This window comes from Telopea speciosissima, chromosome 5 (assembly GCF_018873765.1).
Source record: "Telopea speciosissima isolate NSW1024214 ecotype Mountain lineage chromosome 5, Tspe_v1, whole genome shotgun sequence".
Classification (NCBI taxonomy): domain Eukaryota; kingdom Viridiplantae; phylum Streptophyta; class Magnoliopsida; order Proteales; family Proteaceae; genus Telopea; species Telopea speciosissima.
Genome location: NC_057920.1, coordinates 31,737,737 through 31,760,822, shown reverse-complemented (window position 1 = coordinate 31,760,822; position 23,086 = coordinate 31,737,737). Strand labels below are relative to the sequence as shown.

Below are 23,086 nucleotides of genomic sequence, written 5' to 3'. Positions count from 1 at the left end.
TCTCAGACTGCATCCCTCGCTTCCTTGGTGGCAAGTGAGCAGTTGATAGAAGAAGCTCAAAAGTTTGATCTGGAACTCGTGATCGAACGGTCGGCTATACAATTAGCAGCTATGGATTTGCAGCCGTCGATACGAGAGGAAATAGTTACAAAGCAACCATTGGACCCCGAGTTAGCCAAGAAAATCTGGGAGGTGCAACAAGGAGTCCATAAAGACCCAGATTTTTCATTGGCCCAAGAAGGGGCATTGAAGTTTTGAGACAGGTTGTGCGTGCCTGACGATAATGATATCCAAGACCGAATTCTTAAAGAGGTGCACAACTCACCCTATTTAATCCACCCTGGAAGCAAGAAGATGTACAAGGATCTGAAGAAGTAATATTGGTGGATCGGAATGAAGGAGACCATAGCGATATATGTGTCTAAATGTCTCACCTGCCAACAAATTAAAGCAGAGAGACACCGATCGTATGTATTGTTGCAGCCACTCCCTATACCTGAATGGATGTGGGAAAGGATTTCTATGGATTTTGTGACAAATCTACCTAACACCAGAAAGTGAATGAATGCAATTTTGATGATTGTAGACGGACTGACAAGGGCAGCCCATTTCATACCAATCAAATTAAGTTACTCAATGGAGAAGCTTGTCCAACTGTATATAGAAAATGTAGTCCGCTTACATGGCATGCCTATCAGTAATGTATCTGACAGAGATCCTCGATTTACCTCAAGGTTTTGGAGGAGTTTACAAAAGGCACAGGGATCTCAACTAAATCTTAGCACGGCCTTCCATCCGCAGACGGATGGATAATCTGAAAGAACTATCTAGACTTTGGAAGACATGCTCAGAGCCTGTGTCCTGGAAATGAATGACAGTTGGGATGCCCACATACCCTTGGTGGAATTTGTATACAATAATAGTCACCACTCCACCATTGGCGTGACACCGTTTGAAGCTCTCTATGGTCGAAAGTGCCAAACCCCGTTATATTGGGACGAGGTTGGAGAACGGAAATATCTCAGACCAGAGATGATACAAGCTACCTATGACAAGGTGGATATCATTAGAGAGAAAATCAAGGCGGCCCAATCAAGGCAGAAGAGTTATGCCGATAGTCGAAGGAAGGACATTGAATTTAATGTCGGGGAAAAAGTATTCCTTCGGGTGTCTCCAACAAAGGGATTGCTACGCTTCAACAAGAATGGCAAGCTGAGCCCAAGATTCATTGGTCCATCTGAAATTCTTAACAAAGTGGGACCCGTAGCATACCGACTGGCATTACCACCATCTTTGTTGGGCATCCACGATGTATTCCATGTGTCGATGCTAAGGAAATACATCAACAACCCAACACATGTACTCTCAACTGAACCTGAGCAGTTGGATGTGGATATGACGTATGAAGAACAGCCTACGGAGATATTGGATAGAAAGGAACATAACCTCCATAACTGCACGGTTGCCTTTGTAAAGGTTCGATGGGGAAACAATCCCATAGAACAGGCTTCGTGGGAACGTGAAGAAGAAATGAAAAAAAAACATCCCCAACTCTTCGAGCTACAAGGTAAGCAAATTTTGAGGATGAAATTTTTGTAAGGTGGGGAGAAAGTTCAAACCTGCCCTTGACTGGCTGGAATTTTGTTTGCAGGACATGAACCCCTAACATGGCATCCAAGCACACTGTGCAGTATCACCCTAGTGATTGAATTTAATGAAGAACCCCCAAGGATGTCCTCCTACATACTTGTCAGAAGATGGACTGCTGACCCTTGCAGATGCACTGCCCACACCATAATGTACTACTTGGACTCCAGGTACTCTCTCTCCTCTCCATGAATGTGGGTCCAACACTTGAAAATAGGTGTAAAAGGCCTTGAGTGACATCTGGGTGCAAGGCCCTAATCCTGGGTCAAACCCCTGAGCAAGCCCAAAGAGAAACATCTTTGCTGTAATCTCTGGGCGATGCACTGGGCGATGTCAAAGACATTACCCAGAGTGGAAAAATGCAATATTTTAATGCACAGACGTGTGGGGACCACCCATATTGGACATGGGCACCCTCCATAGGTTGAGGAGAGTCTGGGGGACCACCTCATACCCTTGGACCCCACCTGAGCACCCAGAATGGCAGAGAATCAGGTTAAAAACACATTCTCAAAAGGGGCTTAGATAGCCAAACAAGCCTTAGTAAGAGGCTGGTCTATAAATAGGGGGGCCTTAGGCTCATTTTATAGCTTTGGTTACTATTAAAATCGTGGAGAGAAGGAAAAGAAAGAAAAGAGAGAAAAGAGAAGAAGAAGAAGGAAAGAGAAGGAGAAGAAGGGAAGACCTCACCTTGGCTCAAATCGGTTCTAGCAGCCTACCCAATCTGTTCAGGTATAAAAACTATACCCACACCTATTACTATGCTGCTGTTTACCATTCTTCTCCATGCATCTCTGCTGTTTGAAGCTTTTATGGCCATTGGCAGCCCAGAACAGCTTGGGGCTGCCATGGACCATCTCAGATCCAATATGCAAGCATGATGCATGGAGGATCTGAGCATTTTAACCATGTTTTGATGACTGTTCTACACCTGAGGCCGAAACCCAACTGGTGCCAGACTGCACTGCACTGTTACACCAAGAACAGGCAGTCTAAGCTCAGATCTGTGTGCCCTAGTTGCATGCAGCCTAGCCATGAGCTGTAACAGCCTTAGATCACTGTATTACATGGGAATCAACCCTTGCATGCAGCCAAATCCATGATCTGCAGCTGAAGATATGTTGGGTTACTAGTCACTAGGGGTCTAGGTAAAAATCCATGGGGTCCAGTGCAAAGTACACCCCGGGGGGTCCATGTTGACCTAACATGCATGGGGGGGTGGTTAGGGCACTGCCCATAGTGTAGAACCTAGAAATTGGAGCCTATTCACGTGTTAAGCAGGCTCTAAGCGATGCACTGGGCAATGCAGACATCACCCAGAGACATCGCCCAGAGAATGAAAAGTTGTAGTTTTGCTGATCTGACTTGGGGATCTTCACCCATGGACCATAGAACAGTGTAGGGAGGTAGTAAATGACAAAAATACCCCCCCCACTTCTGTCCATGAATATGAATACCTTGGGTACCCAAGTAGGCCCCGCAGGGGATGGGAACCCTGTCTGTGCTGATCCTACAACACTGCTAAGTTGGAATCAGTGTTGTGAGGTTATTAGGACCTTGAGCCATGTACAACTGGGGTAAATGACCATTCTACCCTAAGCCACAATCTTTGGATCATGCACCGGGACGTAGGCCTAAGGCCCAGTGCAAGGCCCAGAGAATTCCAAGTGATATTCAACTGTACACCGAGTCAACCCAGTTAGCCTAGATCAACCCTAGGACATCCAAAAATAGTTTGGAATATTAAATGACAGATTTCTGATTTATACTTAGGGTTTGATCCCGCGCTCGAGGCCTACTACCAGACTGCAGTCGGAACTGAAACTACAACTGAATTCCTAGAACAGGACCCAGGTGAGTGAAATGTTATCGTGTATGTACGTGTAACAATATTCTTGTGCCGGCAATTAAATTCTTTAATTACAATACTTTGTTACTTGATTAATTACAATTTCATAATTTTTACACATCGTGTGACTGTTGATCAACTCTGTTTGAATGTATCATGATGATTGTGATTGATAGACTAGATGTCGTAGTCGGCTTGGAAATGAGGCCTATGGTAGCCCATAGAATTGGATACAGTTGACACCGCCTGACTCATATGATGCCATATAGACATGGGGCTGGAGTTTCATCACCCGTGCTACGTACACTTGCCAATAGGGGTTAAGGTGTTGGATAACTGTGAAGACTACCGTAAAACCTTGGGCGATTACGCCGGGAAGCCTTGGCTACATGCTGGGATGCCAGAGGACAATTATGCTAGGAAGCCTTGAGCAACATGCTTGGGAAGCTCCAATAGGTGAATTATGGCTATATGCTAAATAAAGTTTATCCTCGATCTACATGTCGAGAAGCACCGGAAAGGTGGATTTTATATTAAGTTGGTTACCTCACAAGTCCAATCACAGGGGGTTGGTCAGACTGTCCAAGGAAAGTACACTGGAGCTGACTGGTCCCCTCCGACAACTCAATGGGTGTATCGCGGGAAAGGGTAACCAAGCCTATACTAGGGATACATGTATTGGGGATTGTATTAGCACTAACCTGCCTTAGTTGTATTGTTAGGTGGCTAATAAATAATCTGGACTTGCATATCATGTAGGATCATATGGAATGTGGTTGCATATGCATGCATGATGATATGTTTTACTCACGGGCTCAGTAGGGCTCACACTCTGTTATATATGCTTTCTTTCTATTCAATGATTCTATAGGTGGATGCCACTGTGGCATGGAGGCTCATTACGAGGAGGAGAGCCCTTGTGGTTATGATGATATTGGTGTGGACCTCGACGGAGGTCGTACCGATGATGCGAATGCTGAGTTTGGATTAAAAAATCCCGTGCTGTACAACTCTGGGTGTTCCACTGGGAGTTGCACCCAAACGACCAGTGAAAGGCCCAGAGTTTCTGTCTGTGATCAAAACTGATCCAAAGCTTTTGGGACTTCACCCACAGCCCCAAAATAGTATCTAGAACATAAAATCCGTCATGAACCCCTACCCCATGAAACCTTGCTGTCATCCATAACTTGGGTGCACCAATGAGCGTCAATGGCCATGATTCAAAGAAGAACCATGAGCCCAAAACATGAGCCAACCATGGGGGGACCTTTGCCATCACCCCCTAAAGCTATTGTGACTTAGAACAAGAGAAACCCAGGAAGAAACCCTCACTATTGCTGTATTTTATTCTCTGGGTGATGCACTGGGTGTTTCCCCTAAGGCTCATTGCAAGGCCCAGAGAATGCTATCAACATTGTTTTGAGTTTAGATCCGAAACCAACCTATCCTAAGTTAACTCTAGGACTCTAAACCTCCTTTTGTAGTATTTAACATATATTCTAATGGTCCCATCAACATAGGTTATAACCTCGGGTGTGAAGAGCAATATCAAGGTCCAACCGATACCCAACAAATGGAAGAGCAATCAGGAATTGGACAAGGTGAGTGGGTTTTGGGTGATTGTTTGGGCTTGCTTATATTATTAAATGTATAATATTCATACTATTCGCATCATATCAATCATGTATCATAATTGCATTTATCTCTTACTTGGTTGATGTGATGTTGATGTGAAATTGTATCCTTGCTACTATCAGGTTACAGTGCCGGTATGTACTAGCATCGGAACCCCAAAATTATGTAAATTTCTATTACATGCCATGATGATATGTATGCGCCGTGTCATGATGGTACCTAGGTGCTAGATGGTATGGGACGTTGATGCACCCGAAATACCTCTCGAGACAATAGGACTGCATGTAGTATAATTACGGTTAGGTTTTTGCTTTCTATGCTACGACCCTTACCAACAGGGGTTTAGGTGTTGGATAATCAAGGCACCTGGCGCCTGTAGAGTGTGAGAGAGGCCAGTCTAGGGGTAGTTACTAGTTATCGAGGTCTGCCTCTCGATGGTTGAAGCTACGGTCGGCACGGGCCCCATGGTAATAATTGAGATTTTCCTATGGTGATAAGGTAAGTGACTCACAGTGTCTCTCGAGTTATTATAGTAGTACATGCCTATTGACTTAGATTGTGTGTTAGGTGGAAAATGTACTAACATTTACATGCATCATGGACTATTTATGATTGTGTGTATTTGTGCATCCTCTTTTCCCTCTCACTTACTGTGTGGAGCTAATCCCTTGTGAACACCTCTTTTAGATGTTGTTATAGGTGATGGTTACTTTGCTGGTCTTGAGGTTTAGTCCTCGAAGTATTATGATATTGGTATTGGGGATCTAGATGCGGTGACTGAGGAGCACTGTGATGGATGTCCTTACGATGATTGTGCATATGGGGCACACTAATGGCTGGGACTTGGTCACCTTTTACCTTGTTTTATTTTGGGGCCTTGTGCTCTTGTAATAACTTTGTCTGTTATATATTATATTTTATGTAGTTACTCATGGTCAGCTTAGGATGAAAACTATGAACTATGTCTATCACCCAGTAGTTAAACATGAAGTGACTATTATGGTAAACGCTTCCACTTGTTTTTCTGATCTTTTGAAATGTAAAATTCCATCTTCCGCACTCTGATATTACTGCATTGTTAATATTAGTTGGAGATTGTGCATTGGGACACTGCATCTATGATCCTGGTAGTGTTTGGGATGACACATGTCATCCTAGTCACACCCCTTTATTATATTTTATTCCTTATTGGAATAGGGGCATCACAGTATGGTATCAGAGCCTAATGCTCTGCACCAACTACAGTCTAGTGGAAACATTTGATTTACTCCACACAACTAGGTCCAAAACTAAAAGCCATCAAGACCATAATTGAAGTGTGTGTGAACTTAGGGAGAGGACTAGCTAGGGTGAAATCTGATGACATTAGCAAATAATAGAAAACAACAGTGGAAAGGAAAAATATATTCAATTCATTAGATTCCAATCGAGAATTATATAAAACCCCCTAAGACCTTACACGATTGCCACCGGATCATGAGACGGAGTTCATAATAGACCTGAAGGTGCAATCCCAGTGTCTAAGGCTCCCTATAGGATGGCACCAACAAAGTTAAAGGAGCTACAAGAACAGCTACAAGACCTATTGAAGAAGGGTTTTATTAGACCTACTGTATCTCCATGGAGAGCACCTATCTTGTTTGTGAAGAAGAAGGATGGTAGTATAAGGATGCGCATCGACTACTGTGAGCTCAGTAAGTTGACAATAAAAAATTGGTATCCTTTGCCCAGGATTGATGATTTATTCAATCAACTACAAGGTGCCAAGGTATTCTCGAAGATTGACCTACGGTCAGGGTATGCTCAACTGAAGATCAGAGATAGTGACATCAGCAAAATAGCTTTTAGATCTTGCTATGGTCATTATGAATTCTTGGTTATGTCCTTTGGATTGACCAATGCCCCGGTTGCCTTCATGGAACTGATGAATCAGGTGTTCCATGATGTGCTAGATAAGTATGACATCGTCTTCATTGATGACATCTTGATCTACTCCAAGAGTGAAGAAGAGCATGCAGACCATCTCCGCCTGGTACTGCAGCATCTGAGGGAGAGGCAACTGTACACCAAGTTCAGCAAATGTGAATTTTGGCTGCAACAAGTGGCATTCTTGGGGCATCTTGTCTCTGCCAAGGGTATTGAAGTAAACCCCGGCAAGGTGAAGTCTGTGGTTTATTAGGAGACTCCCAAGAATGTGGTAGACATTTGTAGTTTCTTGGGCTTAGCTGGCTATTATTGAAGATTCATTGAGAATTTCTTGAGGATTTTGGCTCGATGACTCGACTAACTCGAAAGGGAGTGAAGTTTAAGTGGTCCGATGCCTGCGAGAAGAGCTTCTAGGAGTTGAAGCAGAGGTTGATTTCTACTCCAATACTTACCATTCCTAATGGTACTGGAGTAGGTCGATGCTATGGTCCATGGGATCATGGTGGTTCACCTTGGGAAACTAATAAATTATATTTTCTGAGTTCCCTATTTCAGGGAACTCCAGGGTTGTCCCTAGGGAATTCTACGGTTGCCCTAGGGCACTGTAATCTGTCTTGGGCATCCTATTTTCAATTTTAGGGTTTTCCATGGTCGCCCATGGTGCCCTACTGGAACCCTATTAGGGTTTGGTATTATAAATCCATGCGAAGTCCATCTCTTTGACATCCCATAAAATTACTGGGATCCATGTCATAGAGAAAAATCACCCCTATTCCATCTCATGGATAGAGGGATCCATCCCACACCCGAATGCGCAGTGGAAAACAATCAATTCGGGTCACTTTTACATCCCATGAATAATCAATACAATTAAATCAATAGGAACTAGGAATTAACATAGAATTGCTAATCGGCTTACTTGTATTAAGAAGGTTGCTAAAGAAGTCCTAGGGATTTTAAAAGGTATGTGTCTAGCCCCTAGAGAGACTTGGTGGTGGAATGATGAGGTACAAGTAGCCATTAAGACCAAGAAAGCTTATTTTAAGACCTGGCAAAGGACTAACGAGGCTGAAGATAAGGTGAGATATTATATGGCTAGAAAAGAAGCTCGAAAGATTGTGGGGCAAGCAAGAGGGAAGAAATATGATGACTTTTATGATAAACTTAATACAAAAGAAGGGGAAAATGCAATTTATCGAATCACCAAAATAAGAGAAAGGAAGAGTAGAGATTTGGACCATGTTAGATGCATAAAGAGTGAGGATGGGAGAGTACTAATACGAGATGATGACATTATGGAAAGGTGGGGTGAGTACTTTTACAACCTACTAAATTGAGCTACCTTGCCCGATAGGATGGATTCAGAAGTGGAGAGAAATAGTCTTGTAACCAACACACGACATGAACATCTACAACGAGTTGGCGAGGCCAAAGTTAAAGAGGCCTTACGAAAAATGAAGGTAGGTAAAACATCGGGACCGGATGAGATCCCAATTGAAGTGTGGAAGAGCTTAGGAGCACGGGGGGTATCTTGGCTAACCAAGTTGTTTAACAAGATTTTGTGTACAAAGAAAATGCCAGATGAATGGAGGAGAAGCACTATAGTTCTGATTTTTAAGAATAAAGGTGATATCCAGAACTGCAATAATTATAGAGGTATAAAACTAATGAGTCATACTATGAAACTTTGGGAAAAAATCATTGAAGCACACTTAAGAAGAGAAACTGATATATCGGAGAACCAATTTGGCTTTATGCCAGGGAGATCCATGACAGAAGCTATTTACCTTTTAAGAAGACTTATGGAAATATTTAGAGCCTTCTGGAAGAATCTCCATATGATCTTTATCGACTTAGAAAAGGCCTATGATAGAGTCCCTAGAGAGCTCATTTGGCAGGTCCTAGGGAAGAGAAGGACCTCATGTAACTATGTGGATATAATCAAGGACATGTATGAGGGTGTAGTGACGAGTGTCAAAATTGCAGAGGGCCAAAGTAGTGAATTCCCTATTACAATTGGACTACACCAAGGATCAGCTCTAAGCCCTTTTTTGTTTGCACTCATCATGGATGATTTAACCAGACACATCCAAGATGAGGTCCCTTGATGTATGCTATTCGCAGATGATATGTTTTGATAGATGAGACAGTAGAAGGGATTAATGCAAAATTGGAGCTATGGAGATCAAGCTTGGAATCACGAGGATTTAAGCTAAGCAGAACAAAGACAGAGTATATGATGTGTAACTTCAGTCAAACCACAAGAAGTAATGAAGTGGTGAAACTTGAGGAGCGACAGCTACCACAAAGTGAGTGCTTTAGATACCTGGGGTCAACCATTAACAAAGAGGGTGATATAGAAGATGATGTTTCCCATAGAATCAAAGTAGGATGGATGAAGTGGAGAGGTGCATCGGGAGTGTTATGCGATAAACGCATGCCTATTAAGCTTAAAGGGAAATTCTACAGAACAGTAATAAGACCAACCATGACTTATGGAGCAGAATGTTGGGTGGTTAAGAAGAGTAGCATAGATAAGATAAGTGTAGCGGAGATGAGGATGTTGAGGAGAATGTGTGGCAAGACTAGGAGAGATAGAGTAAGGAATACTTGTATTAGAACCACTTTGGAAATTGCACCAATCCAAGACAAGCTTCGTGAGAGCCGCTTGAGGTGGTATGGTCACATCCAACGGAGACCTTGGGATGCACCGGTAAGAAAGAGTGACCAGATTCAGTTTGACGGAGCTAAAAGAAGTAGGGGCAGACCTAAAATGACTATTGGAGAAGTAGTAAGAAAGGATATGCATGTGGTAGGGCTCGACCCCAGTATGACCGCAGATAGAGTTGTTTGGAAGACAAAGACCCGTGTAGCCGACCCCTTGTAGGGGAATGTTCATTGTGATGCTGCTTTGACTACTGCTTCAACTTTTTCCTTTCCTATTTTCCATTGTTCTTCCTTTTACTATTTTACTTCCTTCTACTTTCTTTTACTTCTCTTATCTCTTCTACTATCTTAACCTCTATAGGATCCATGTAGCCGACCCCATTTAGTTGGGATAAGGTTATGGTTATTGTTGTTGTATAGAATTGCTAACCGGATGAGCCTCAAGTGTTGCTCCTCCAATAGACAATGGTTCTTCCTCCGATGAGCGCTCCAAGAAAACAGATCTGAACCTCAGTGCAGCCAAGATTCTTAAAGCCAATCCTAGATGCTCTTCAGTTCTTCAAGCATAAATTTGGGTTTCCAAAACCCTAACTCTCAAACAAAGTAGAGAGCAAGAAGAAAGAGAAGAAGAGATCACAAGAGAGAGAGGGGAACCAAAAATCATCCAAGAGGGGGGGGGCAGCCGAAAATGTGGAGCCCTACCACCCCCTCTATGTTTTAGGTGGTTTTATAAACATAAGGTTTTAAACCCTAGATGGGAAATATCCCTGTGAGAGTCTGACTCTCTCTCTCTCTCCTTGTTGGCTTTCTTGTTTAAACTCAAAGTGCTTCTAATTGGTGAAGAAGCAAAATCTAATAAGGAATGATATAATTAATTAATTATTTTAATTTATGGATAATTACATTAGCACCATATCCATTAATTAAATAAAGAACCAATTATTTTAGCAAATTCTAAATAACTCCCTACATGATAAAAAGAGTGTCTGTGTATCTGATCGGGTCCCACAAAAATCGATAAAACACTTTAATCAAATAACTATATATAATCTATTATTTTATGTAAAATAGGTTTTGCAAAAAACCATTTCCAAAATGGTATTGGATCCAGATTCTAATCCGATCATACATAGACAACCTCAATCTCGGTGTTCCCCAATCAGGCAATGATGACCATGTTGAGAAACTCCTTCACTCACAAAGTATTCACGGATTCCCAGAACACCAGCTTTGACTCACTTGAGTCTCAGTCATTGATGAATCAAAGAATGTAGTCACACTTTGCAGGGATAGGGTTACCTCAGGTAAAGGGTCTCGGTGACACATGTCTATCCCTTCCTACATCTGGCAATAATACATGAGCAAATCGACAAAGCAGATTCTTCACTAATACACACATCGATCATGTGAGTACTCGCATTCATACCCTGACATCACATGTCTAGGCATACCCAATGCGACAACCATATGATAAGGGTTGGATGGACACAAAATGCTCAAAAAGTTTATATCGCATGTGATAATATTAAATCAAAATGTATAAAGATTCAATACAAAGTAAAACCAGATTGAACCGGACCGAACAGGGTTGGATGGACACATAAATCCAATAATCTCCCACTTGTACATTAAAGCCAATTTTTCATACATTTTAAACCCATGCCCTCCATGTGTTTTCAAACACTCTAGGAGACAAACCCTTTGTCATGGCATCTGACACATTTTCAATTGTGTTCACTTTGGAGACACTCACGTCGCCCTGCTAGATAATCTCTCTGATGAGGTGATACTTCCACTGTATGTGCTTGTTCCTCTGATGAGCCTGAGGCTCCTTTGCTTGTGTAACTGCCCCACTGTTGTCATATAACAGGGGAATAGTGCATTTGACAAGATCAGGGACTACTCTAAAATTATTAGGAACTTCCTAACGCAAACACCTTATTAGCCGCATCACATGATGCAAGGTGTTCTTAAAAGTTGGGATCGACTGTAGATATCTATTTTGCACTCCGCCACACAATGGCATCTCCACCCATTAGATACACCATCCCAGACATGGATTTTCTATCATCCTTGTTAGTTTAGAAATCTGAGTCTGTGTAACCCAGAACTGACAATTGATTAGATCCAAAAATTAAGAAATAGTCCTTAGTCCTTCTCAGGTAATTAAGGATATTCTTGACAGCACTCCAATGCTCTTATCCAGGGTTAGACTGGTAACGACTTACGATACCTACTGCATAGCAAATGTCCAGCCTCGTACACAATATAGCGTACATAAGACTCCCTACTGCAGAGGCATAGGGAATCCTCTTCATCTCTCCAATGTCCGTCTGAGACTGGGGACATTGAGATCTAGAAAGACTGACTTCATGTCAGAAAGGGACACTTCCCCGTTTGGAGTTCTCCATGCTAAATCTAACCAGGACTTTGTCTATATAGGTAGTTTGTGACAAGCCTAGCATCCTTTTCTGGCGATCTCTTACGAGTTTGATCCCAAAGATATAGCTAGCTTCACCAAGGTCTTTCATCGAGAAAGTTATGGACAACCACTATTTCACCGATGAAAGAAACCCTACATCGTTACCCACTAGCAATATGTCATCTACGTATAAAATAAGAAAACATACTGCACTCCCACTGATCTTGTTATAAATGCATGGTTCATCCATGTTTTGATCAAACCTGATGTTCTAGCTTCTGGAAGCCTGCTTCAGTCCATAAATGGACCTCTGTAATTTGCATACCTTTCATTTTTCTTCCAAAGAAGAGAACCCCTCTGGTATTGCATGTAGATTTCTTCTTGAAGAAATCCATTAAGAAATGCAGTTTGCACATCCATCTGCCAAATCTCATAATCAAAGTATGTGGCGATAGCCAATAAAATCCTGATGGACTTCATCATCGCCACTGGTGAAAAGGTTTTCTCATAGGCTATACCCTCTTTCTGGGTATAGCCCTTTGCCACCAGTCTCGCTTTGAATCTTTCAACCATTCCATTCGCGCCCTTCTTCCTCTTGAAGATCCATTTACATCCAATCAGCTTAACACTAAGTGGTGGATTGACCAGAGTCCAGACCTTGTTGGAATACATTGAATCGATTTTAGAATGCATTGCCTCCAGCCACTTAGTGGCATCAACATCCTTCAGAGCCTCAAACTATGTTATTGGATCATCATCCGATTTAACTGATACCATGTGGAACTCTTCCATTGTTTGCTCTTCTTCGATAAGAAAAGTAAGCCTGGTGGGTGGTCTAACAATCCTCCCACTGCATCGAGGTTCTTGAGGTGTTGATATTTCAGCGGGTATGTTAATTGGTCTCACTTCTGGAAGTGAAGTTCCTGAGTTATCCAATAACTCTTTAATGACTATAGGTTCAAACCTCTAAGTCAACATTTCTTCTGTCAGAAATGTGACATGTTTACTTACAATGACCTTTTGGTCAACCAGGTCATAAAAGTAGTAACCTATCGTGCCTTTAGGATAGCCTAAGAAAAAGCATCTTGAAGTCCTAGATTCTATCTTGTCCGTCTGTTGCTTTCGCACATGTGCTATGCAACCCCATACCGTAAGGTGTTGAATGCTAGGCTTATGCCCTTTCCACAACTCAAAGGGTGTCTTAGCTACAGACTTAGATGGAACCCTATTCAAGATATAAATAGCCGTTTCTAAAGCATACCCCCAGAAAGAGAGAGGTAGCTCACTGTAAGTAAGCATCATCCGGACCATATCCAATAGAGTCCAATTGCATCATTCAAATACACCATTTTGTTGTGGTATTCTACGATTAGTTAATTGACTAACTATCCCTTGTGATATTCATTAAATTCATCCAATAGATACTCCCCTCCATAATCTGATCATAAGGACTTGATGCGTTTATCAAGCTGTCTTTTGACCTCGGCTTGGAACTCTTTGAATTTATCAAAGGCTTTCAATTTTTTACGCATCTATATGTAACCATATCTAGAGTAATCAGCGGTGAAAGTTATGAAATACTCAAATCCATATCTTGCTTGTATATTTATGGGCCCACACACGTCAGTATGTATTAACTCTAACAGATTTGTGGCTCTAATGCCTTTATTGCTAAAGGGTTTCTTGGTCATTTTGCCCTGAAGGTATGCATAGGTAGGGAATGGTTCCACCCTCAAACACTCTAAGGGCCCATCCCTTACCAATCTACTGATTCAATCCAAATTAATGTGACCTAATCTTAGATGTCATAGATATGTTGAGTTCACCAAAGCTGCTTTCCATTTCAAATCAACATTCGAAACAATTTTCGTTCTAATAGAGCTATATAGGAAATACAATCCACTTTGTATGTATCCAGATATCACAAAAGAATTATTAAAACAAATAATCAATTTAGAATTAAAAGAAAAACTATTCCCGTCCAAAATGAGTTTTGAAATTGAAATAATCTTCCTCTTAAAAGAGTGTACAAAGTAACAATCCTTTAAAACTAAATTAACAGAACTAAAATTCAAAATAAAAGTTCCCACAGCCATCGCCATGGCTTAAGCTTCAGTGTCCATCCGAAGATGCACCTCATTTCTTTCCAGATTCTTTGTCTCCTTGAACCCCTGCAAATCATTGCAAATGTGAACAGTGGAACCACTATCCACTAACCAAGAATTGGTTGATTCAAAGGATAGATTAGACTCATAAAGGATATAAATATCACATTTACCTTCTTTAGTAGCCTTAGTATCATCTGGATTTTTGTCTATCACAGTAGCCAAGAATGCACGACAGTTCCTTTTCCAGTGACCTTCCTTCTTGCAATAGAAGCACTTGCCTTTAGCTTTCTCATTACTAGACTTCCCACCCTTAGGTTTCAGGGGCTTACCTTTATTTCCTTTTTCTTCTTCTTCCCATTTGAAGAAGGCTTCACATCAGTAGCATGGACCTCAACCTTATCCTTTTTCAAGGTGGCTTCCGCTTCTACCAGTGCATTGATAAGCTCGAGCTCTAGCTCCTTATCTGACACCTTATAGGACATCTCAAAGGATGTATAGGTGGAGGTGAGTGATGCAAAGATCAAATCAGTCTTGTACTGCAGTTCAAACCTAGTCCCCATGGATTTCAGTTTCTCGAACGGATTAATCATTTTCATGACATGATCCATCACTAGAGTCCCCTGGGACATCTTGTAGTTATAGATCTGACTCACTACATCAGAGTGTGCATGTGTCAGCTGTCTATTGAACAATTCAGCAAGCTTATCTATTTTACTGCCTGAGGTATGTATATCCTTGACTGAGTCCAATACTGACTTCTCCAATGATCCTAGGATATAAAGATGCCTTAGAGTCCCTTTTAAGAAAATCCTGCATCTCCTCATATGCCTCTAAATCATTTGGGTCGGGTTGAGGAGGAACTTGTTCATCAAGAATTATGTAAAGTCCTTTTGCAGTCAGGAGCAATTTAATACTCCAGCACCAATCGACATAATTTGTACCATTTAGTTTGTATTCACTAATGAGTGTTAACAGGTTGGAATTAACAGCAGCCATTGAGTAATAATCTACATATGTACAAGTAAAAAATACATGCATATTGATAACCATTGATAAAAATTGAACATAAACATCAATGGTCTTTCATGATATAGGTCTCCCTCAAAACCCAAAAAATGAATTGGATACCTACAACCCTTGCATGCATAACTTACCCTATCGGGAGTCATTATACACACCATGGTAGTGTGGACTAATCTGTCCGTCTCATGGGCTTCTAATATTTTTGGCCACCTGGGTGTCACGCCTAGATCCTGTCGACTGACATACACCCAAGTCATGCCTTTACCTATTGCATTAGTTAGAATCATAGAATCATGAAAGATGGTCCACTATCGTAGTGCCCTCTCACTATCCATATCCTAACATATCTAGATAGAGATAAATATAGATAACCATGTGATAATGAGTCTGATAATGTCCTGTTGGCGTATGCGGGGTCATATCACATAATCTCTACATTTACCTTCAATAGGAGGCCATGGACATGTCTACTAACTTAGACTAGTCCATATCATACATGTATTATGATTAAAGAGGGATACAGCAACTCTCACATACATATCATGGATGGAATCAAATAACATAATTAATCAACATTAATTAAAAGTGATTATGGCATGACGACATTTTTATCAAAAGCAATTAAAGAACCCTCCCAATAAAAATAAAACTAATAATTTTCTTTTAATTATGGGTGCATCAATCATGCCATGGATACCACGCTTCGATCATCTCCTCAGCCCGATCATATCTTCAAAGTTGGTGACTTGCATCTCCATAAGCTTTGAGCGCCACTTGTGGATCATCATCAACATGCCCTGGGAGTCCTAACTCCTCTAAAATTACAATGAAAACCTAGGAAAAATATTCTACACTTTCCTTTCCATAATAAAGAAACCCTGCATGGAGAAACCAACCCACCATTTTGGGCTACCCATGGGAGTTGATGAGCACATTTATATGTGAAATTATCCCATTTAATTAAGCATTTTTATCTGCTTAGAATGGAGCTATTCGGGTACTTTTATGTATTTTTAGGGTACAGGGATATTTTTGGCATATGGGAAGAATTGGAGCAAAAGTGCATTTTCGGAGCCTAAATTAAGAAAACCAAGTTGGAGGAGTTCAATGCTACATAAGCCCGGCCCAATGAAGACCTCTTGTATTTTTCGGTTTAAGTGTGATCCCCACCTAGTTCCATCGAATTTGGTCTCAGGGGTAAAAATGTAAAAAGAGTGTTGCATGGTCATGCACATAAAAGATGCTGAATGGAAGGATTCGATGCAATCTAGGCACCAGTCTACCCATGGATCGATTCACAAGTGATCAAGGGCGAGATGGGAAGAAGTTTTACTGAAGACCCAAGGGCATAATCATAATTTTATAAAATTAAGAAATTTTCAGAAGATATCCGATATTGGGCTCATACCGTCCAAAATATTAATTGGAGCAACTTTAATTCTCGAGTTGGGTCCACCCATGGCCAGGAAGGAGAGATATTCTCAAAAAGAGAATTTTGATCAAATTCATAATTTATATTAAATTCTCTCTCCTCCCTAGTATCTCTCTCTCATCTACTACGGTTCTATTTCTCTATCTTTCCAATTTCAATTCTCTCTCTCTCTCTCTCTCTCCCTCTCCCTCTCAAATCCCTCACGGGTCCCACCTTTCCTAATTCTATTCATCTTCTCTCTCTCTCCTCTTATATCTCTTCTATCCAAATCCCTCACGGAGTCTCTATCTTCCTCATTCTCTCTATCTCTCATGCTTTCTTTTTCTTTTTTTTATTATTAAATTTCTTTTTTTTTAAACACCAATAGCTACAAAAACCCACGGACAGATTAGAGGGGGATATTCCATTCCAGGCCATAAGCAGTCATGCCCTCTTCTCTTCTTCTTCTTATTTTTCACCTTTCTTCTTTTGTTTCTTTTTTGTTTTGTTTTTGGATCTTGGGTTCTGCAAGAGGAGGATCACCATTCCAACAGCTTCATCGCCATCGATCATCGTCACCATTGCTTCCCTTTGTCTCTTAGCACCATGATTGACTAAGTTCCCTCTGTCTTTAGGTGTAGATGAACTAATGGTGGTTGCTATTTAAAATTCTAGTTTATATGCTTGATTTGTTGATGTTGAGACCCCATCCTTGTTTGGATGATTTTAATTGATGTATTTAGTTGGAAAAATTTTATTTCTGTGATTAATTATTTTTCATTCATACAATGGTATTTTGTTCTTATGTGGTTGTACCGATGATGGATTATAGCTGAACGAACTAAGCGTGTCCATCATGTATAAGTGAAGGACGATAGTATTCGTCCAGATAGTCCATACTTAGGAGGAACCCTACATTCTGTGGTATTATTAGGCCTGTGATTATAATAAACCGAAGCATGCAACCGAATTGAATGGCAGTCCATTGGGGATTCGAACCCTAAAGATAGTCTTCTCCCGTATTTGCATATCGTTGTTAGCTTAGATTCGTTTCTTTCGTTCGTAGTTTAAAATCAGATTTATTGCAATTTAATTTTCATCACTTTCATCTTATCATCTTAATAATTTAGCCTTCCAGTTCCCCGTAGATCGACCCCTTACTTGCTACTTGCTAGATTAATTTAGGGTTTTATTTTTAACCGACTAACGACATGATCAAATTTTGGCGCCGTTGTTGGGGAACCGAAGCACGGTTGCTAAGATTGATTGAGTTGTTTTGTGTTACTTTGTTCTAGTTTTAATTTTATAATTCCAAAATTTTTATTTTTATTTTTAAGTATTTTATTAGGTTAATTTGAGTATACCTAACGTTCTCTTTCTTTGTGCAAGAAGCCGAGTAGATCGAGTAGGATAAGCTGTCTGTTTGGTTTACTTCTAATTCTAAACATTATGTAATTAGGGTTATTTTATGTAATTTTTTTTAATTCCAGCATTAAATTGGGTGTTTAGGTTTAATTTTAATTCCCCCAGCCCCTTAAGATCATATGTGTAACCGTTCATCGGGGACAGCACGTGGAATTGCGCAACCGCCAACACCGGTAAGTATTTTCGTTAGTTTTAAATTAGTCCATTTTTTTTACTTTTTAGTTCTGATTTTTATTTTTTTATTGAGTTTTTTTATTTTATTTAGTTACTACGCTTTAATTTCTGTTCAATTAGCACGTTCAACTTGTGTTATGTTTCATGAATGGTCGGCGTTCTTTACACCCCAACCTGACTTTCCTTGACCTAGAAATAGAGCGATCTGTGGCTAGACCTAAGGATAAGGATAATAGTAATAAAATGGGTGACGAAAACCAGCCAAGAAGACCGCTGAGTGAGCACTTCACTCCAACTGCCTAAACCCCTGCATCTTGTATTCAGTTTCCTGCCATTCAGGCTGCTCAATATGAGATCAAGTCCAGCATCATACAGATGTTACCATCCTATTATGGATTTGCTAATGAGGAGCCTTACAAGCATCTTGATGAGTTCTTAGAGGTGTGCTCTACAGTCAAAATCCAAAACCTCTCTGAAGATGCCCTAAAGTTACTCCTATTCCCATTTTCCTTAAAGGACAAAGCCAAACACTAGATTCATTCCCTAGATTCGGTTAGGATTTCTACATGGGCAAGGATGCAGCAGGAATTTTTTTTAAAAAAATTTCCCCATTGGCCGAACTAATAGCCTTAGAAGAGCTATTACTAGTTTCTCCCAATTAGAGGGCGAACAATTTCATGAAACGTGGGAGAGACTCAAGGAATTACTTAGGAAGTGCCCCCACCACGCTGTCCCGAAATGGCAGTTAGTCCAGTGCTTTTATGATGGCCTCCGTGACCGATATAGGCAAATGGTGGACTCCTCTTATGGTGAAACATTTATGCACAAGAATAAAATGGAAGCATGGGATCTTTTTGAAACCCTTAGTAAGAATTCCCAACATCATGCTTCGGCCTCTCGGACTGAGATTCCACACATAGGGCAACCAAAGAAGGGTGGTCTCTATGAGATCAATCTAACTGTAGAGATGACTGCTAAGGTTGGTATGTTGTCCAAGAAATTGGACTATTTGATGTCTATAGGGCAGCATCCTATGTCCCCTTTCCCAATGAGTTTCCCTCCACCCAATCATACTGAAGCCTGTGCCCTATGTGCTAGCCCTAGTCACTGTGTGACGGACTATCCTTCAGCTGCACAATACCCTGAGTTTGTTCAGGAACAGATGCAAATGGCTCAAAGTTCCCTACACCGGGTAATGATCCATTTTCCAATACTTATAACCCGGGATGGCGGAACCACCCAAACTTTTCATGGAGAAACTCAGTACCTAATAACCCTCCAAACCCACCATATAGGCCACCATTTAATGTTCAAACCAATGCCTATATGGGTGGACAGCCACCATATCCTCAACCCCACCAGAATCAATCATTTGAGGAAAAGGTGCTAAAAGCATTAAGTGGACTCAAACAGAACACACAGCTACTTTACTCTCACACTCAGTCCATTAATAAGCTAGAGATCCAACTGGGTCAGCTAGCCGATGCTATAAGTAGGAGGGAGGCTGGACAATTACCAAGTCAGTCAATAGGTAACCCAAATAGTCAAATGGATCCAAGAAAAGTTCAAGTCCAGTCGGTCACGGCTCTGAGGAGTGGAAAAAGGATGGAAAAACCTGATGCACCCTTAGCCACTAATGGGACAATGCCCACTAGTTCTCAAGGTCAGGGAGAGGCTGAGTCAACCCGGAGAAATCCATTGGTGATGCAGACATACATGAGTCCATTATTGCAACACCACCTGCGGAAATCGCTCATCAGTTCCCAAGAAAGGGGCTACACATTTCCATTGTGGAGGGACCATCACCTGACTCTTACATTCCAAAGATCCCTTTTCCCTAAGCCCTTCGGACACCATCTTACCCCCTTAAGGATAAAAAGGGTGCAAAGAGGCAAGATATGATAGACTTGTTCCAGCAAGGACGCATCAATCTTCCCCTTTTGGATGCTATCAAGCAAGTTCCTGCTTACGCTAAAGTTTTAAAAGACCTCTGCACCCAAAAGTGTAAGTTGAGAACTCAAATCCCTAAGACTGTCCATATGACTGAACATGTTAGCTCTGTAATTTTCTGCTACCTACCCCCTAAGCTTAAGGATTCAGGTGCGCCTCTTATTTCTTGCACCATTGGAGATCTCTCCATAAGTAGGGCACTACTTAATTTAGGGGCTAGTGTGAATATCTTGCCTAGTTCAGTCTATGACAAATTTGGTTTAGGAGATTTGAAATCCACTGAGGTTATCCTTCAGTTGGCTGATCGTTCAATCAAAACACCTTGTGGTTTGTTAGAGGATGTTTTAGTGAAGGTGGAAGAATTATACTTTCCTGTGGACTTCCTTGTCTTGGATATGGATACAGCCACCACAGTTAAGCTTCCCCCTATCATTTTAGGGCACCCGTTCTTAATTACTGCAAATGCTTGCATAAATTGTAGATCGGGTGCCATGGACATCTCTTTTGGGAATAAGAAGCTTAGGCTCAACATCTTTAATGCATCCTTAGGTTCCTTTAGAGAAGAAGAGTGTTTTGCATTGGATTTATTAGATGAAGTTGTGGTTGATCACACTTCACAGATGCTTATTGATGACCCTTTGCAGCACTATGTAATACTTGGAGATGAATCTGAGGCATACACTAAAGAGGTGCATACTTTGCTAGATTCCTCACCCTCTTCAGAACGACCACCTTGGACAGTTAGGTTTGAGCCGCTCCCCCTTTTGGTTACATCTCCCCAACCCTCTTCTAAACTGACTCCTTGGTATGATTTGATTCTTGACCCTCCGTGAGTCAGTCTGAGTCTGGCTGAAGACTTTAAACTTAGCGCTCTGTGGGAGGCAACCCACTATTTTTTTTTCTTTAGTACTTTTGTTTTTATGTTTGTTTGTTTTTGTTTTTTTTAGGTAGCTGCTACTGATTACTAGATGCACTGTTCTGCCGTATATTGCTGATTTTTGGTACACTCCTTCCCTTACCCCTGTTTTTATTCTTATGTATGCATTGAGGACACTGCATACTTTAAGTGTGGGGGGTGTGAGACCGATTGACAGATTTTTATTTTTTGGCTTTTGGTAAGTTTTACATGTCTCTTTGTTACTTTGATACGAAACGTGGGAGAGAGAGACTTAGGAACCCTAATCTGAAGTAATGAAAACCCTGTTGAGAGGACAGTAGCTAGTATGTATCCTAAGGTGGGTTTTTGACTTAGACAATAAGAGCCCCATCTTGTCGAAGGGACAGATGACTTGGTTGTCTTATGTTTCTTTGAGCCTTTGGCTAGGAGCTGAGACTAGTTTTGGCGTGACATATAAAAAAAAATCATGAGAGTTTAGTTCTGTTGCTTTAACTTAGTGACCGGTGCATCTAGGCCACAAGCCGGAGTCTCGAGTAAAACGGTTGGAGTGACCAGTTAGGTTATTATTACTAGTATTCTTGAATCCAGTTCAGGCTTGTAGCCTTTTTGGTTTGAGTGAGTAAGCCCAAGGAGTGGTTCACACTCAATCCCCTAAAGCCATCTAGCTTGGGAGTGGTTGGCTTAAAGCTCGTTACATGAGCCTTCTAGGAAGCTTTAAAGGCCAGAACATTGCACGGATTTGAGAATCACATAATTTTCAAAATAAATAAATAAATAAATAAATAAAAGTAAGAGTTGAATTCCTTGGAGCTAGATAGGGCACTCCGCCTCAAGAAGCGAGGTGACTTGATCGACACTCCTTGGGGTGAAACCTCTGAAAAAGAACTCTAGCATCACTATCCTTGTGGATATATGTAAGAAACAAAGCTACCAAGTAGCTCGGGTGTCTTGTGTAGTGACCTTGCATGGCATTTGAGGAACAGTAGTGGAGTAACAAATGGAGTTCATTATTTTGAAAGAAAAAAAAAATTAACAAAAAAAAGAAGAAATGTCATTGCCTTTGTACAATTGTATAGTCGAAAATGCTCTGAAGCCTATAGTCCTTGGTGCCCTCAACATCATGAGTGGTCTTACCTTAAGTAAGGTGATATTTGGACAATATGGGGAGATTCCCTAATTAGGATGTGTACCTGTTGCTAGAATCAATACTGGGTAATAAGAGCTCAAGTGTGGGGGGTACCTTTGTCTTCTTGATCTTAAGTAGAATATCTTAGTTTCAGGTTTGGTGTGTGCTTCTTACCCATTGTCAAAATTTAAACTTGCAATCATGAATTTTGTGTGTATATTCTCTGCAAACACTCACGAGACAAAACTCGTCCATTAGGGGTAACCTAGGGGTTTAAAAACTTGTTGCACATGCTAAGTGCAACCGTGATTCCTACGAAAGTGAGTTAGGTATTTGTTTTCTTTATTTTCTTTTTGCTCGAGGACTAGCAAAATCTAAGTGTGGGGGTATTTGATGAGCACATTTTTTTGTGAAATTATCCCATTTAATTCTGCATTTTTATCTTCTTAGAATGGAGCTATTCGGGTACTTTTTTGTATTTTCAGGGTACAGGGGTATTTTTGGCATATGGGAAGAATTGGAGAAAAAGTGCATCTTCAGAGCCTAAATTGAGAAAACCAAGTTGGAGGAGTTCAATGCTACACAAGCCCGGCCCAATGAAGACCTCTTGTATTTTTGGGTTCAAGTGTGGTCCCCACCTAGTTCCATCGAATTTGGTCTCAGGGGTAAAAATGTAAAAAGGGTGTTATACGGTCATGCACATAAAAGATGCTGAATGGAAGGATTCGATGCAATCTAGGCACCAGTCTACCCATGGATCGATTCACATGTGATCAAGGGCGAGATGGGAAGAAGTTTTACTGAAGACCCAAGGGTATAATTGTA

At 41.0% G+C, this 23,086-nt stretch overlaps 1 non-coding gene across 1 annotated transcript; it reads right to left on the bottom strand.

The window, feature by feature from the left end:
* Positions 1-18,912: 18,912 nt before the first annotated feature.
* Positions 18,913-19,019, bottom strand: LOC122663530. Its single transcript, XR_006333194.1, has one exon. It is a non-coding gene; the product is annotated as a small nucleolar RNA R71 (small nucleolar RNA).
* Positions 19,020-23,086: the final 4,067 nt, after the last annotated feature.